This window comes from Monodelphis domestica, chromosome 6 (assembly GCF_027887165.1).
Source record: "Monodelphis domestica isolate mMonDom1 chromosome 6, mMonDom1.pri, whole genome shotgun sequence".
Taxonomy (NCBI): Eukaryota; Metazoa; Chordata; class Mammalia; order Didelphimorphia; family Didelphidae; genus Monodelphis; species Monodelphis domestica.
The window spans coordinates 171,441,088-171,456,704 of record NC_077232.1 but is presented as its reverse complement, the minus strand read 5'-3'; positions in this window follow the sequence as shown (position 1 = coordinate 171,456,704).

Genomic DNA, 15,617 nt, shown 5'->3' with positions numbered 1-15,617 from the left:
TTTTTGATCTTATGATACTATTGTTGGTTCCAGAGGAGAGTATTAGGAGAAAAGGGTGGAATTCCAGAGAAGCTGATTTAACAGATTTAGAATTTGATATAAGGAAAACATTTCTTAATAAGTATAGCTTCCAAGTGTGGAATGGGCTTCCAATTGCTTGAGGTCTGAATGGATACTTTTGGGGAATGGTGTAGAATAGATTCCAGTTCAGGTTTGGGCTGGACATCCCATTTCCCTTCTTGCACTGAGATCCTCTGATTCTGAGAGGTAAGAATACCAGAGTGTTTCAGTAAGGAGCTGGATAGAAAGGAGAGAGAGATTTCTGATGAGATTTATACTACATGTTACATTTTATTTATTTATGACCTATTGGGTATCTGCTTTATTTTTTAATCTACATCTATAGTAAGTCATCAGTGAATTCATTCTGATTTAGTGCTACACAGAAGACACCCACTGCTAATTTCTCTTTATTCCATATGTGTCTTTTATCTTAACTCATAAGACCCTGAACCTGCTGCTTCCTTTGCTATTCATCTGTATTTCATGACCAGTCCAAATGCTTTTGATCTATAGGTCAACTCCTCCCTGCCCACTTCTTTGTCTTTTCTGTGCTCATGCTAGCCCTCAGTATTGACATTTTAGACACCTGATTTATCCTAACAAGTTTCTCTTGTGTGTCCAGATAGATCCTACTTCCCTTTGCTGTAGCATCACTTCAAACTCTCTTTGATTATTTATCTGGACTCCCAGTATCTGTGGAGTAGCTAAGAGATTTGATGTTGATCTTATTATTTGATGTTACTCTTATTATCAATTGGCTTGGATTCAAACCCCAAGAAGCATCCTGGAGAGCCCACAGGCATCTGGAATCATAAGAAATGATGGTCCAGTTGGACACAGGAGAAGGTTAGAATGTTCTTTGTCAAGTCTTGTCATGGAAGATGTTGATTGGAAATCACACTAAACTGGGCAGGTTTAGTAGACTTGGAGTGGTTGGCTCTTAATTCCTTATAACTCCAGGCATCAGATGTACAAGCTTTCCTGATAAATCTTTTCTAAAAAGGTTATGAGAGGAACAAAGAATACATTGAAACCTTGGTTTGGTGGGAGTGCCTTAAGCCCTTTCCTTTGTTGTTTTGCTTTTCATTCCCAGTGACTTGACTCAGTGAATGCTCTTACTTCTGTTCCCTAGTGCTATGAAGCTGGATAGTCTAGAGCACAGGGCAAAAGGATTATAGGAACTTTCAGCATCCTCAGCCTGGCATCCTATTCACTGTGCCAGCTACCTGCCCCATCTTCAGTGTGAATAATCTCTCTGAATAGGCAGTCCATCCTTGCTTGCCCATCCCATGTAACACCGCTATGTGTCCTCTCATAAATTTGGACAAAGACTACATCTGACATGAATGTCTGAAAGGCTGAATAGGACTTATATTCTCTCATTCTCAGTGAAATCAACATTATCTCTCATCTTGTTATGAGAAACAAAACAAAAAAGTGTAGCGTATTTTTCAAGATGATGGACTGATTATCCAAGGTGAGGGTTGAAGATAATAAAGGTATTATTACCCCCATTTTACAAATGAAGAATGTGAGGTTTGGTCCAAGTTTTCAATCCTGTCTACCTTCTGTGACTATTATATGATTGTATCAAATAACATTAGAAAGGAAAAATCTATTAAAGCTTTCTTAAGGTGAGGAATTGCTAGTGGTCTACTTTACATTCCTACTAGACTGTAAACCTCATGAGGGCAGGGACTATTTTTAAGTTAAACTTTGTATTTACTCCAATTCTTTTCTTGGATCACTGCCTTGTCATCGTGGAGGGTCTGGCGAAGTTCAGTGAAACAATGAGCTATGCCCTGCAGGATTAAGCAAGATGGACAGTCATAGGGAGACTTCTGATAAAAATTGATCTACTAGAGAAAAAAACGATAAACCACTCCATTATCTTTGCAAAGAAAAACCCTCTGGACAGTATTAAAATGCTAATAGAAATAACATTGGATGATGAGCCTCTCAGGTTGGAAGGTGTCCAACACACTCAATCATGAGCATGGACAGATTTTGAGAGAGGAGAGCCTGGGGTGCTATAGACTGAAGGACTGAACAACAGTATTCTCCAGTGCCCAGCTCAATGCCCTGAATACAATAGGTGCTTAATGAATGTTAGGTGGTAGTGTTGTCCCTGAACCACAACTCTGCCTCCCATGATATATCTCTCATACTATGGCAGCTCTAGCTGGAAGCTTGAAATGAGCTCACCCTTGATAGGTTTGTTTCTTGGAGCTGGGGGGAAGGCATCAAGAGAGCATGGGAGGAAGACATTAAAAGATCAACTTTTTTTGGTTATATATGGCTCAAAACTACTAGTTTTCTTTTATGTCTTTCTGAATAGAAAGAGGAAAGAGTCATGGACTATGAATCATGAGATTTGAGTTTTTAGCCAAGTGACAATGACCAAGTCCTTTACCTTTGTTAGTCCTCGGTTTCCTCCTCTGGACAATGAAGGTTTTAGATTTAGTTATCTGCAATATTCTTTATTAAAAAAGTTCAGTAAATAGAGGGTTGTCCAGGAAGAGTTTAAGGTTCAAGTCTGGCACATACTGGCTATGTGATCCTGGGCAAAATCACTTAACCTTTCAGTGTCTACCATAGCATATCTGTACAGGTATTGACCTATACTGGTAGACAGAGTTCTCATTAGACTGTTCCCTGAAACAATTGTCTCACCTCAGACATCAACTTTCTATGTAACCCTAGACAAGTCACTTAAACTCTTTAAGCCTCAGCTTTCTCATCTCTAAAATGGATACAATACAATGTATACATACATACCTCACAAAGACATTGGGAGAATCAAAACAAAAGGTTATGCAAATTAATTGCAAACCTAAAGTGCTATAAGAATATGAGAGTTATGATAATGTTGATAATGACAGCTGACCCAGATTACTTGCAGAGTTTGAAGAATCAGTTTCTCAAGGCAACAAGGCAAAGCAACAAGCATTTAACATTTTTTTGTGGGAGGACACAAATACAAGCAAAAAGAAAGCTAGTCCCTGCCCTAAAAAACTTCTAATCTAATGGGGAAAGACCATACACAAAAGGGAGATAAAAAGGATAGGAGTATGTGTGAAAATGTCTAGAAAATCTAGAATGCCAGAAGCGTGATGAATGTGTGTGTGTGTGTGTGTGTGTGTGTGTGGTAGCCTAGGGAAAGTTGGCTAGCCTTGGCCCCTGCCCAAATGGAGGCCCCAGGAGGAACTCAATAATTGGAGGATGGGGGGCATAGTAGAAGGATGCTTCATGGTGAGAAGACTGCAAGAGATCATGGATGCTCAGGGAGGTCATAGTGGGTTCATGGTAGGTTCTAGGATGGTTCAGAAACACATCTAGAAAGGGAATAAAGGTTTTCTTGTCTTTCTCTAAAATGGAGGCCCCAGGAAGAACTAACCAATGGAAGAAAAAGGTTAGTGTAACAGAGTGAGACTGCAGCTGAGACATGATATCAAAGTCTAGACATTTTTAGGAGCACTGCCAAGAGGGGAACTCTCTCATGAGACTTTAACTTTAAAAAAATCACTTTGAAGTTCTTAAATCTTGCCTGAAGGAATAAAAGTGAACTATTCTGACATTACAGAATTTTAGCATTGGAAGAGAACTAATCGTCTATCTAGTCCAAGCAAACCCTTCAAAGAGTCCCTACCATAACAAATCTGACAAGTAGTTATCTAGCCTCTGCTTAAAGACCTCTAAGGAGAGAGAACCTGATAATCTCCTCAGGCAGCCTAGCCTGCTTTTGGATAGTTGTAATTGTTAGGAAATTTCCCCTGATAAAAAGCCTAAATTTTCCTCTTGGAAACATCCATTTATTGTTTCTAGTTTCATTCTCTGAATCTTCCTGTCTATTGGTTGATTCAGCTATCCTTTCTCATCTATATCTTCTCCGGGTTGGACATCCCAAATTCTGCCAATGGATAATCATAGGACACAGTCTCAAGGCCCTCACCATCTTGGTTATCCTCTTTTTTGTTTAATTGCAAATTTTATTTAATTAATTAATTTAGAATATTTTTCCATGGTTCCATGATTCATGTTCTTTCCCTCCCCTCCTCCTCACCTCTCCCCATAGCTGACACACAATTCCACTGGGTTTTACTTGTGTCATTGATCAAGACCTATTTCCACATTATTGATATTTGCACTAGGATGTTCATTTAGAGTCTATATCCCCAATCTGATCCCCATTGACCCATATGATCAAGCAGTTGTTTTTCTTCTGTGTTTCTACTCCCACAGTTCTTTCTCTGGATGTGGATAGTGTTCTGTCTCATAAGTCCCTCAGAATTGTATTTGATCATTGCATTGCTGCTAGCAGAGAAGTCTCATTACTTTCAATTGTACCACAGTGTGTCAGTCTCTGTGTACAATGTTCTCCTGGTTCTGCTCCTCTCACTCTGCATCACTTCCTGGAGGTCATTCCAGTTCACATGGAATTTCTTCAGTTCATTATTTTGTAGAATATAATAGTATTCCATCACCAACATATACCACAATTTGTTCAGCCATTCCCCAATTGATGGGCATCCCCTCGTTTTCCAATTTTTGGCCACCACGAAGAGCGCAGCTATGAATATTCTTGTACAAGTCTTTTTCCCCATTATCTCTTTGGGGGTACAAACCCAGCAGTGCTATGGCTGGATCAAAGGGCAGACAATCTTTTGGGGCCCTTTGGTCATAGTCCCAAATTGCTCTTCAGAATGGTTGGATCAATTCACAACTCCAGGTTATCCTCTTTTGAATACCCTCCAGTTTATAAATTTTCTTATTGAACTGGAGAACCCAGAACTTCTGCATATATTTTGTAGTCTGAGCAGGATAGAACATAGAAAATAGGGCAATTTGTTGTTGTTCAGTTGTGTCTGACTCTTTCTGCTTTAATTTGGGGTTGTCTTGGCAAAGATACCAGTGGTTTGCCATTCATTTCCTCCTTCTCCAGCTCCTTTTACCAGTGAGGAAACAGAGGCAAACAGGGTTAAGTGACTTGCCCAGGGTCACACAGTCAGTAAGTGTGTGAGGTCAGATTTAAACTCAGGAAGATATATCATCATGACTTCAGACTGGGAGTTCTCTTCATTGCACCATGTTGCTTCCCAGTGACAATAATACTTCTGTAAACCATACCTCCCCAATGAGTTGACAATCTGCTGCTCCACTACACTGATGACGTATATTGAGCTTGCAGTCCACTAAAACCTCAGATCTTTTTTTCAGGATGTGCTCTGTCTATGTCTTCCCCATCTTGTATGGTGAAGTGGATTTCCTGAACACAAGTGAAAAGTTTCACATTTATCCCTATTGAATTTCAGCTGAGTTATTGTCCAGTGCTCTGTCTAAATCCTTTTGGATCTGCTCTGGTATCCATTGTGTTAACCATCTTGTTCAACTATGTGTCATCTGTAAATTTGATTAGTCTACCAGCCATGTCTTTGTCTATGTCACTGATAAAATCATGGCTCCTCTATGTCTCTTGAGGTTTTATGGTTCTGTCATCTCACTCTTCAGGAGAACAGAAGCAAGTGATGCCAGTTTGTCACTTCCCATAGTGATGCATGGACTTTTTCCTCTTAATTATATTTATTTTTTTATATCTAAAATGATGCTAGAATCCTGTTGAGCAAGTACAACTTTATAGATGAGATGAATGAATAAATAAGACTAAAGCAACAACCAACAGGGGAAAGGAAAAAACTAAAGGAAAAAGAAGATGAAATGTACACATAATTGACTGAAAAGCAGATATGGTCATTATAAGGGAATTTTTCTTTTTTTTTTTCTGGAGGAAAAAAGCCGTACACATAGATAAGCAAACCATCTAGTTTTATAGCTTCATTTAAAAAAAATTGGAATAGCCATAGGGACAGATTTGAGGACATAGAGGGAAAAATAAGATCAACAGACAAGCAATTTAAAAACATCTCCTGGGAAATTGGACCTGCATCTCCAAAGACCCTAAATTACTTATCAAATACACTAGGAGCTAAAAATAATACATTCATACTGCAATTGAAATTGCCATTGCCTACAATGCAATAGAAAACACTGGTTTATTTTGGCTTTTAATATTTGGGATCATGTTTATGGTGTTCAGTGGCGTAGAGGGCAGCTTTCTGGGCCTGGCATCAGGAAAATTTGAATTTAAATCTCCCGTTCTTACTAGTTGTGTGACTGGGTAATTAGTATCTCTTTGCCTCTGTTTCATCATTTACAAAGTGGGGGATTTTATTACCTACTTCAAAGGATCTTGTTGTAAGGCTCAAATGGAAAAAATTTGTGCAATCTTCAAGTTTTAAAGTGTTTAATATAAATATAAGCATGTGCATATATAAGCAGTTTATTATTACTATAGTATTGTTATTATTCCTACTAATTGGATTTAAAAAAAAAAAACCCTAAACAAGTCTAAGACAGAAGGCAAAGTGCTAGGCAAACGGGGTTAAGTGACTTGTCCAAGGTCACACAGTAGGAAAGTGTCTGAGGTCATATTTGAACCGAGGCCCTCCTGATTCTAGGCCTGGTGATCTATCCACTTTGCTATCTAGTTGTCCCTAATTAGGTTTTGAAAGGCAGAATGTTGTGGTAAATAGAGGACTGAGTTTAGTGTTGGGGTCAGTATTCATATCCTAATTCTGATCCATAGTAGCTAAACCATGGTCGAACTTTTCATGATCCATCTGGATTGGTGGAGGGAGTATCTTCACTAGGAATTTCCGACATGATGAAATCATAGGTTTAACCTCACCCAAAACCAAACTAAAAATGAATTAATTAACTAATTAGGTATAGCTTAGTTAGCACAGTGGATAGATTTGGACTGAATGTTAGGACTGGAGTCAGGAAGAACTGATTGAAAATCTGGCTGCAGATATTTATTAGCCATGTGACCCTGGGCAAGTCACTTAACTGCCTCAGTTTCTTCATCTGTAATATGGGATAATAATAGCCCATATCTCCAATGGTTATTCTGAGGGTAAAACAATATAATATTTCTAAAGCACTTAGTGGCACATGGTAAATGCCATAGAAATGTTTGTTATTATTATTATCATCATTATTAATTGGGCTTCATGAGTATTATAAAATATATGAATGTCAAGTATAGGTCTATTATAATAGTATTCTACTGTTTATTTTTATTTTTTTAAACATTATTTTATTTGGTAATTTTCATACATTGTTCATTGGAAACAGATCATTTTCTTTTCCTCCCCTCAAAACCCCCCCCACCCCTTCCCTAGCTGACGTGCATTTCATCTGGGTATCACATGTTACTGTTTATTTTTAATACCAGAACCTTGATTTATTGGTGTAAGGAATTTTGTTAAGGAGACCCCTTCAATCAAAAGAGATCAGCAATTGTTCTGAATTTATGTTTTTGAGAGTGTCTTGTGGGGTACTCAAGAGTTAAGTCAATTGCCATAGTCACATAGCCAGTACATGACAGAGGCAGGATTTGAACCCAAATCTCCTTGCCTTTAGGTAAAGCTCTATCCATGATACCAAGCTGTCTCTTATGATAATAGGCATTGATTAATATTACTGGCTGCAAGTGCTGACCAAATCCATAAACAGATGCCTTTTAATTGAGTCTAAGAGATGGAATACTGGTTTCTGAAATAGTAGAAAAGCTTTTTTTTTTTTCCAGAGCCAAAATTATAGTCTTAAGTGTTAAATTTGTATCTTCTTAAGCCTTGGTTTTCCTCAGAATGGCTTCTTTCTAATAAGATTGAAATTGATCCTGCATTATTTTCTTATTGTCCCTATTTACAAATAATTGATTGTGTCTCCTATTATCTTTTCCCCATCACTGCTTGTCATAGTTCTTTGTTTCTGAAGAATTCAACTGGTCTATAATGGATTAAGTTTAGAAATCCAGCTCTTCTGCCTTCAGGGATCTGACTAACCCTGAAGATGGTGGGAGAAAGTGCAGATTGAGCTCCATATCTTTAGCAACCAAGATATCCTTCAAGGATGTCTGGTTGGCCGTCCAAAATGGTGTGCAGCACCCTCACACCTGGACATCAACAACAGAGCCTTTCATGGGAAAGGAAGGAGAACTGTTGCTAACCCCAATGACCAAATTCTCAACCAGTAATGTTTTTTCTCTGTGACTCAGCTCTGTAAGCAGTCATTTTGTAAGATGTCAATCTATCTTTCCCTGTTCTTTGCTCTGTACTCTCCCAAACTCAATAAAAAGAGAACTCTCTGTCTGCTAGGGGTTTTTGGAATGAATGCAGCCAAGCCAGTGACCCATTTATTGACAGGTAGCATGCCCCTGTTAATAAATTCCTTGATTTTCTTTTTTGTTAAAATTCTATTGTAATATTATTCAAAATACTTGAGGTTAAGGCATTGTTTTGTCAATAAAAAGAGCTATTATTTGTACTGAATAAAAGAATGAAACAGGCAATGATGGTTCTCTTTTTGAGGTTAAAGTTTTTTTGGTTATCCTTTTGAAACTGGAATATATAGTACAAAGAAGGGGGATTCAAAGAAAATCAGATAGAAAAGTCTGTTTTTCTGTGAGAGTCTGGTTGGAGATGGATTAATGGCAAACCACAATCAATTATTTATCAGATAAGTGTGATAATTATTCTTATTTATCATCACTTTAACTTGCCTTGTTCTGCTGTCATGCTTTCAATCAAGCTATCCCCAAAGACTTGCTGGATTAAAAAAAAGTAGCCCAAAGGTCATTCCAACAATTTTTACTCATAATGGCATACTGATTATCTTATAATTGTAAAATGTAAACGAGAAACAGGGTAAGTGACCCTTCTTGGCATTTCTAACACAATAAACAGACTTGGTCTCACTTCACTCTTTCTGACACAGAGGAGATAATCTTCAGTAATTCTGATAGTCTTTAAATTAATCAGTAATAACTTGTTTTCTGTGAGAAGGAAGAAACACCCATAGTACCCAATTGCCTGAAATCGGTTGGAAGAGAAGAGATGTAAAATTCCAGTATTTCCTGTACTACTGGACAACTAATTTAACCCAGTTTAATTGTAATTTTTCAGTGGATTTGGGCCCCATTAGAATACTGATTATCCCTATGCGCAATCTCTATGGGCTTTGGCTGTGTGTATGAAGCCTGTTTCAACGTTTCATGCAAATTTGTTTTTTCACGGTAGCAAGAATGGCTCATTGGCTATGGGCTATTCTCTGCTTGGGTACAATGAGATTTCTGAGGTTCCTTACAGCATTAATGTTCTGTGACTTCAAGAGTGTGGGAGAAGAAAAGAGTCCCCAATCTGCCTTCCTGGAGAGGAAGGGTGGGGTGCGTTATTGGAAATAACTCCGAAATCGGAGTCAGAAGATCTGCTTTTTAGCCCCATCTCTGCCATGCACTAGCTAGCTAACCTTGGCATTGAGAGCATATTTTGAATCATTCTGAATGGGGAATGGTAAGAGTAGAGTGTATTTTTTTCTAGTGTGAGTGTGTGCTATCCATTTTATTATGTATGTCCACTTGGGTTGTTAGCTCATGGAAGTCCTTGGGTCTTCCCTTCCTTCCTTCCTTCCTTCCTTCCTTCCTTCCTTCCTTCCTTCCTTCCTTCCTTCCTTCCTTCCTTCCTTCCTTCCTTCCTTCCTTCCTTCCTTCCTTCCTTCCTTCCTTCCTTCCTTCCTTCCTTCCTTCCCACCACTTTCCTATATGTACTGTTTCCCACATTAGAAATGTTAGGTATTTGAGATCAGGGATGATCTTGTTTTGGCATTTGTATCCTCCATATTTAACATACCACTTGGCACATAAGTAAATACTTAATCAGTGCTACTCTTCATTCACTCAGCAGCTATGAAACAATAGAGCTAAGCACATCATTGGCAGATAGTAAACTTTAATAAATATTTGTTCAGTGGTTGATTTATTACTACCTGAGTGCCCAGGGGCAGGTTATTTTCACCTCTTGCTGTCTTACTTTCTTCATTTATGCACTGAAGCAGTTGGACTAGATGATCTCCAAGATTGCTTCCTGCTCTCAGCCCTCTCATCTTTTTTCCTCCTCACCTAAAACCTTTTTCTCTTTTGATCCCCCAAGTCTTTCAAAGGCAACATTCTTTTTCATCCCTTGGGAAGAGGAAATTCCATGCACCCAAGCAGAAATTCAGAGCAGATTTGCCCTGTGGAGTTTAAATGGGAGCCTCCTAGGCTGGTGAAAGCTTTATGGCTGAATTGTTTGTCTTGGTTTGCATGCCTCGAGGGCATAACCATTTCTTCTTATGAGCCTGGTAGAGCACTCAGCTCCCTGTCAGCGTGCAGTCCCCAATAAATCATCATCATCATAGTCATAAACATAAATCAAGAGAGCACAATTCCACTTATTTATTGCCTTACAGGAGGAGCACAATAGAAGAAAACCTCGTTCCTTTCCATCATATTATTCTTTCACATTTCCAGGCAGAATGTCATATTGTCCAGCAGTGTATAACCAGGTAATGTACTAATGTTGTAGCACGCACACTCAAAGAGGACAGAGTTGAGATTTATTGACCCAGATGCTTAAATGTCTCAAATTTCTCTCTGTCTCTATCTGTCTCTCACTCTGTCTCTGTCTCTCTTTCTCTCTGGGTCTGTCTGTCTGTCTTTCTCAAATCTGCATCTGGAGAGCAGATGAGAGAAACAGTGGGAAATATCTTGACATTTTTAAAAGGAAAACTAGTGAGTCAAATTATGTTATGAAAATACTTTTTCCTGTCCTGTGAATTTCTTTAGTGTCTTGCCCTCTGAAGTTCAGAGAGTAGTAGAGCTAGAGGGGACTGTTGAAGTGCATCCAAGTTCAATTCTCTCATTTTACAAATGAGGAAATTGAGGCTTGAGGGTATGATATAGCTAGCCCAAAGCGAGTAGCAAGATCTTAACCGGAAATCTGAACCCACGTTTTCTGATTCAAAATAGTGTTCTTTCCAATGTACAATCAGTGTGATATTTTTATAGAGAAGAAAACTGAGATTCAGAGACAGGAAATGTCTTGACTATGTTTATTGCTTCTTTGGTAAAAAGCAGCCCATACTGAGAACTTCAGATAGATGTAGGAGGAATGGAGTTCTTAGACTTTCTGGCTGTGGTAGATGACCCTGAGTTGTGAGATATATTTGGACTGTCTTGGGATGCACCCTGACATGGGAGGTATAGATTGATTTAGAATGACCACAGGCAGTAAATAGTAATGGGGTCATGGAAAATATCATTTTTCCTTTAATATTTCATTTCCCGCAATTACATATAAAGGCAATTTTTAATATTAGTTTTCTAAAATCTTGGGTTCCAAATTCTCTCCCTTGACTTTTCTTCCCCAAGACAGTAAGCAATTTGATATAGGTGATATATGTAATTTTATACAAAACACAGAAAATATCATTCTTAAGGTAGATTTGAATATAGGGGCTCTGAGTTTGAGAATATTCATGTTTCTCATTCTTTTTTAGATTCATATTTCCATGAGGTCCGACTCCAGTGTGGTATTATCTTTGTTCAAAGATGGCTAATAAGAGATGGACACTTTGGCCATCATATTGCATAAAATAATCTAATAACTGAAGTGTAGAGAAATGACCATCTATGCCAGTAGAAGGAGTGCTTATACTGATGAAATCACATCCTTTGGTGTGTAACTTAGCAGAATTATCAATTTTCTCTTTAGATCCTAGGATTTAGAGATCATCTTGTCCAGTGCTTTCATTTTACAGATGAGGAAACTGAGGTCCAGAGAGGATTATACAGTTATTTTCCCAAGGTCTCCTATATAGTAGGTAGCAATTCTAGGACTTGAAACATATCTAGGGTTTACCATTGCATACACTTGTCAGAATTGGAAACTTAGAGCTGCAAGTTTCCTTATCTAGTATTTCCATTTTATAGATAAAGAAATTGAGGTTAATTGACTTTCCCAAGGACTTGAATTCAAGCCCAGCATTCTTTTCCCTATGCCATACTCTCTCATCTCATATTCAAACTCACCATCTTCTGTGTTTAGAAATATTGATATTCAATTTGATTCATCTAATACTGTCCTTCTTGTCAATCCCTCTGAGTGATGACTAAGCTCTCAGATACAATCAGTGTTATTAGACTCCATGCACTTCTAATAAGCCTTAACACAATAAATCTCTGAGCACATTATTGAATTCTTGTTGTGTCTTCTGTCGAATGCCTCTCATTATCATTGTGTAAACCTGTTGGTATCTGGGATGCTGATGACTGTCAGGACTCCCTGCTCACTTCTTTGGTTTGGTTTAAGAACAGAGGCAAGTAAAGCTTCCTATCACTAAAATTTCATAAGTTCATAATGTGTTGAGAGGTGCCTGGTGGGTGTGTGAAGAATTAAGGATTGTGAAGGAGAAGGGTTATAAAGGAGAGCATCAGAAGGGTATGTGCCTGGAAAAGAAGGTGGGCTGTTTATGTGGTGAGAATGAGGATTACCAGATGGATAAATGACCCCACCAGGTTGGATGGACCTCTTGGAGAAGAGTGATTGGACGACATGGACAAGAGGCATAGATCTTGAGAATGCACAGCTTGTCTTCAATATGTACCATTGGGGAGGGCACCCACATGGATGAGATCACAGATCCATCAAATTGTCAAGGTTATCATAGGTTTATTAACAACATACCGTACTTCACACCACAGTTTTAAGTTAAATTCAGAAGAATGTCTCAAAAAAAGACCCCTGAAACCTAATAACTGTGCAAAATTATCTTTTGAATAATTTTTAATATACAAAGGCAGTAAGGCAAAGTGGAGAGGACACTTCAGCAACCCTTAGTATTGTTGTTTTATCATTTCAGTCATGTCTGACTATCTGTGACCCAATTTGGGATTTTCTTGGCAAAGACACTGGAGTGCTTTGCCATTTCCTTCTCCAGATCATTTTATGGATGAGGAAACTGAGGCAAACAGGGTTAAGTGACTTGCCTAGGGTCATACAGCTAGTAAATGTCTGAAGCCAGATTTCAACTCAAGAAGATGAGTTTTCCTGATCCAAGGCTTGGCATTCCATCTCCTGCCCAACTTCGCTGCCTCTGGAATTAGTAATGCCAGAGTTCAAATTTTATTTCTGAGACATGCTAGTTGTATATCCTTGGGCAGGTAACTTAAGCATTTATGAAACTCAGTTTCCACCCTTATAAAATAGAGATATTAATACATGCTCTGTTGTGTGGATCACAATCAAGTAATATATTTAAAAAGTGATGTATAAAAAGTGTGACAAATGTCATTTATTTTTACTATATTACTGTCCATTTGGTTTTACAGTTGCCTCTAGGCAAAGCTACCTGTCATTGTCTATATATAAACTCTAAATATAGAGGTATCTAGGTGGTATGGGGGATACAGCTCTCTTTGAACCTGGAGTCAGAAAGATCTGAGCTCAAAGCTAGCCTCAGGGATTTAGTACCTGACTAATGCTCAGCAAGTAATTTAATCTCTGTTTGCCTCAGTTTTGCCCTCTTTAACTGGGAATAAAAACAGCTTTTCTCTCCAGGGTTGTGAAAATCAAATATTATATTAATTGTAGTGTTTACCACAGTGTCTAGTACCTAGTGCTATATAAATTATAGTTATTATTGCTATCATTATTGATTACTTAGAAGCTATGTGACATGGGTATGTCATTTATCATCTGCCTCAGTTTCTTCATCTTTAAGATGGTGATAATAATAGGCTTTAACTACCATGGTTGTTATGAGGATCAAATTACCCCTTGATTTTTTTGTTTTGGCATATAATGCCACCCTAAACAACTTAATCCTGTGAGCCCTGTCTATGTATACTCCTAACTGCTCTGATAATGATAAAATTTATAAAATACATGTAGAATAAAATAAAATAAAAAGAGAAAGACAAAATTTTTAAAAGGTATAAATAACATCTTTCCATGTACTCATATTGAATTCCTTGAATTTTTCTTTATTATTTACTTTTTTGTGCTTTTCTTGAGTCTTGTATTTGGACATCAACTTATTTGTTTTGGTTGAGTCTTTTCATAAGGAATGCTTGGATTTTTGTGTCTCTTTTCCCATTTGGCCAATTTTGTTTCTTAAGCAGTTGTTTTCTTGGTTGTAAATCTAGTTCCTTTGCCTTCCAGAATATCATATTCTAGTCCTTCCAAACCTTTAATTTGGAAGCTGTTATGTTCTGTGTATTCCTGACTGTTTCTCCATTATATTAAAATTTTTTTTCTTTCTGTCTGCTTGCAGAATTTTCTCTGTGGCCTGGGAGATCTTAAATTTGATTATAATATTCCAGGGGTTGTCATTTGAGGATTTATTGCAGAAGGTTATTAGTGAATTTTTAAAAATTTATATTTTACCCTCTTGTTAAAAAATATTAAGACAGCTTTCTTTGATAATTTCTTGTAATATAATGTGTAGGCTTTTTTTTTATCATGTAGTCTAATAATTCTTAGATTGTTTCTCTTGAATCTATTTTCCAGGTCAGTTGTTTTTTTCAATGAGATATTTCATATTCAATTTTTTTCATTCTTTTGATTTTATTTTTTCTTGATATCTCATGAAATCATTAGCTTCTATTTGTCCAATACTAAAATTATTTAACCCTTACCTTATGTCTTAGAATCAATACTGTGTCATGGTTCTAAGGCAGAAGAGTGGTAAGGGCTAGGCAATGGAAGTTAAGTGATTTGTCCAGGGTCACACAGCTAGGTAGTATCTGAGACCAGATTTGAACCCAGTATCTCCTGTCTCTGGGCCTGGGTCTTAATCCACTGAGCCACCACCAGCTGACCCACCTCCTAATTTTTTAAGAAATGATTTTTTTGGTGAGCTTTTGAACCTCCTTTTCTTCACTGGACTTTTGTGCCTCTTTTTCCATTTGGTCAATTTTGCTTTTTAAGCAGGTTTTTTTTGGGGGCATTACCTTCATTTATCTTCCCCATTCCCCCCCCCCCCCACCTCTCATAATTGATTTTTGAATTCTTTTTGAGCTCTTCTAAGGCCTGAACAATTCCCATTTTTCTTTGAAGTTTTGCATGTAGCTGCTTTAGTCTCACTGTTGTGTTTTGAGTCTGTGCCTTGCTCTTCTTTGTATCCATAATAATTCTCTTTGGTTAGATTTTTTTGTTTGCTCACTTTCCTATTTTTTGGATTTTTACTTTTATTTTAAAAATGGACTCTATTCTCAGGGTAGAGGGGGTATTCTCTTAAACTTCAGTTTTTCCTTGCTACTCCCCTCAGCTTTAATTCTGGTTTCTACAAGTTCCAGTTCTTCCAAGGTAATATGATGGCCTGTGGGCTGGTATCCCTGAAAACCACCTCCCTTCTTTCTTTTCTAGGGATTACTAAAGGCTTTCAGGGGTCAGAGAACTGTGGGCTACCTTATATTGGGACTGAGGGCTTCACCTCAAGCCAGGGCAGGGGCTCTAAGTTTCATTCTGGGCTATATGGCCTCCTCTTAGGCAGGAACCCCCTCATACTGATATCATACTTGGGTTCAGATCTTCTCTTCAGGTTAGGGTAGAGGTTCAGAGCCTTGCTCTGGGCTTACACAAGCCTGGTACTCTATGGATTGCCCTGTGATAGAA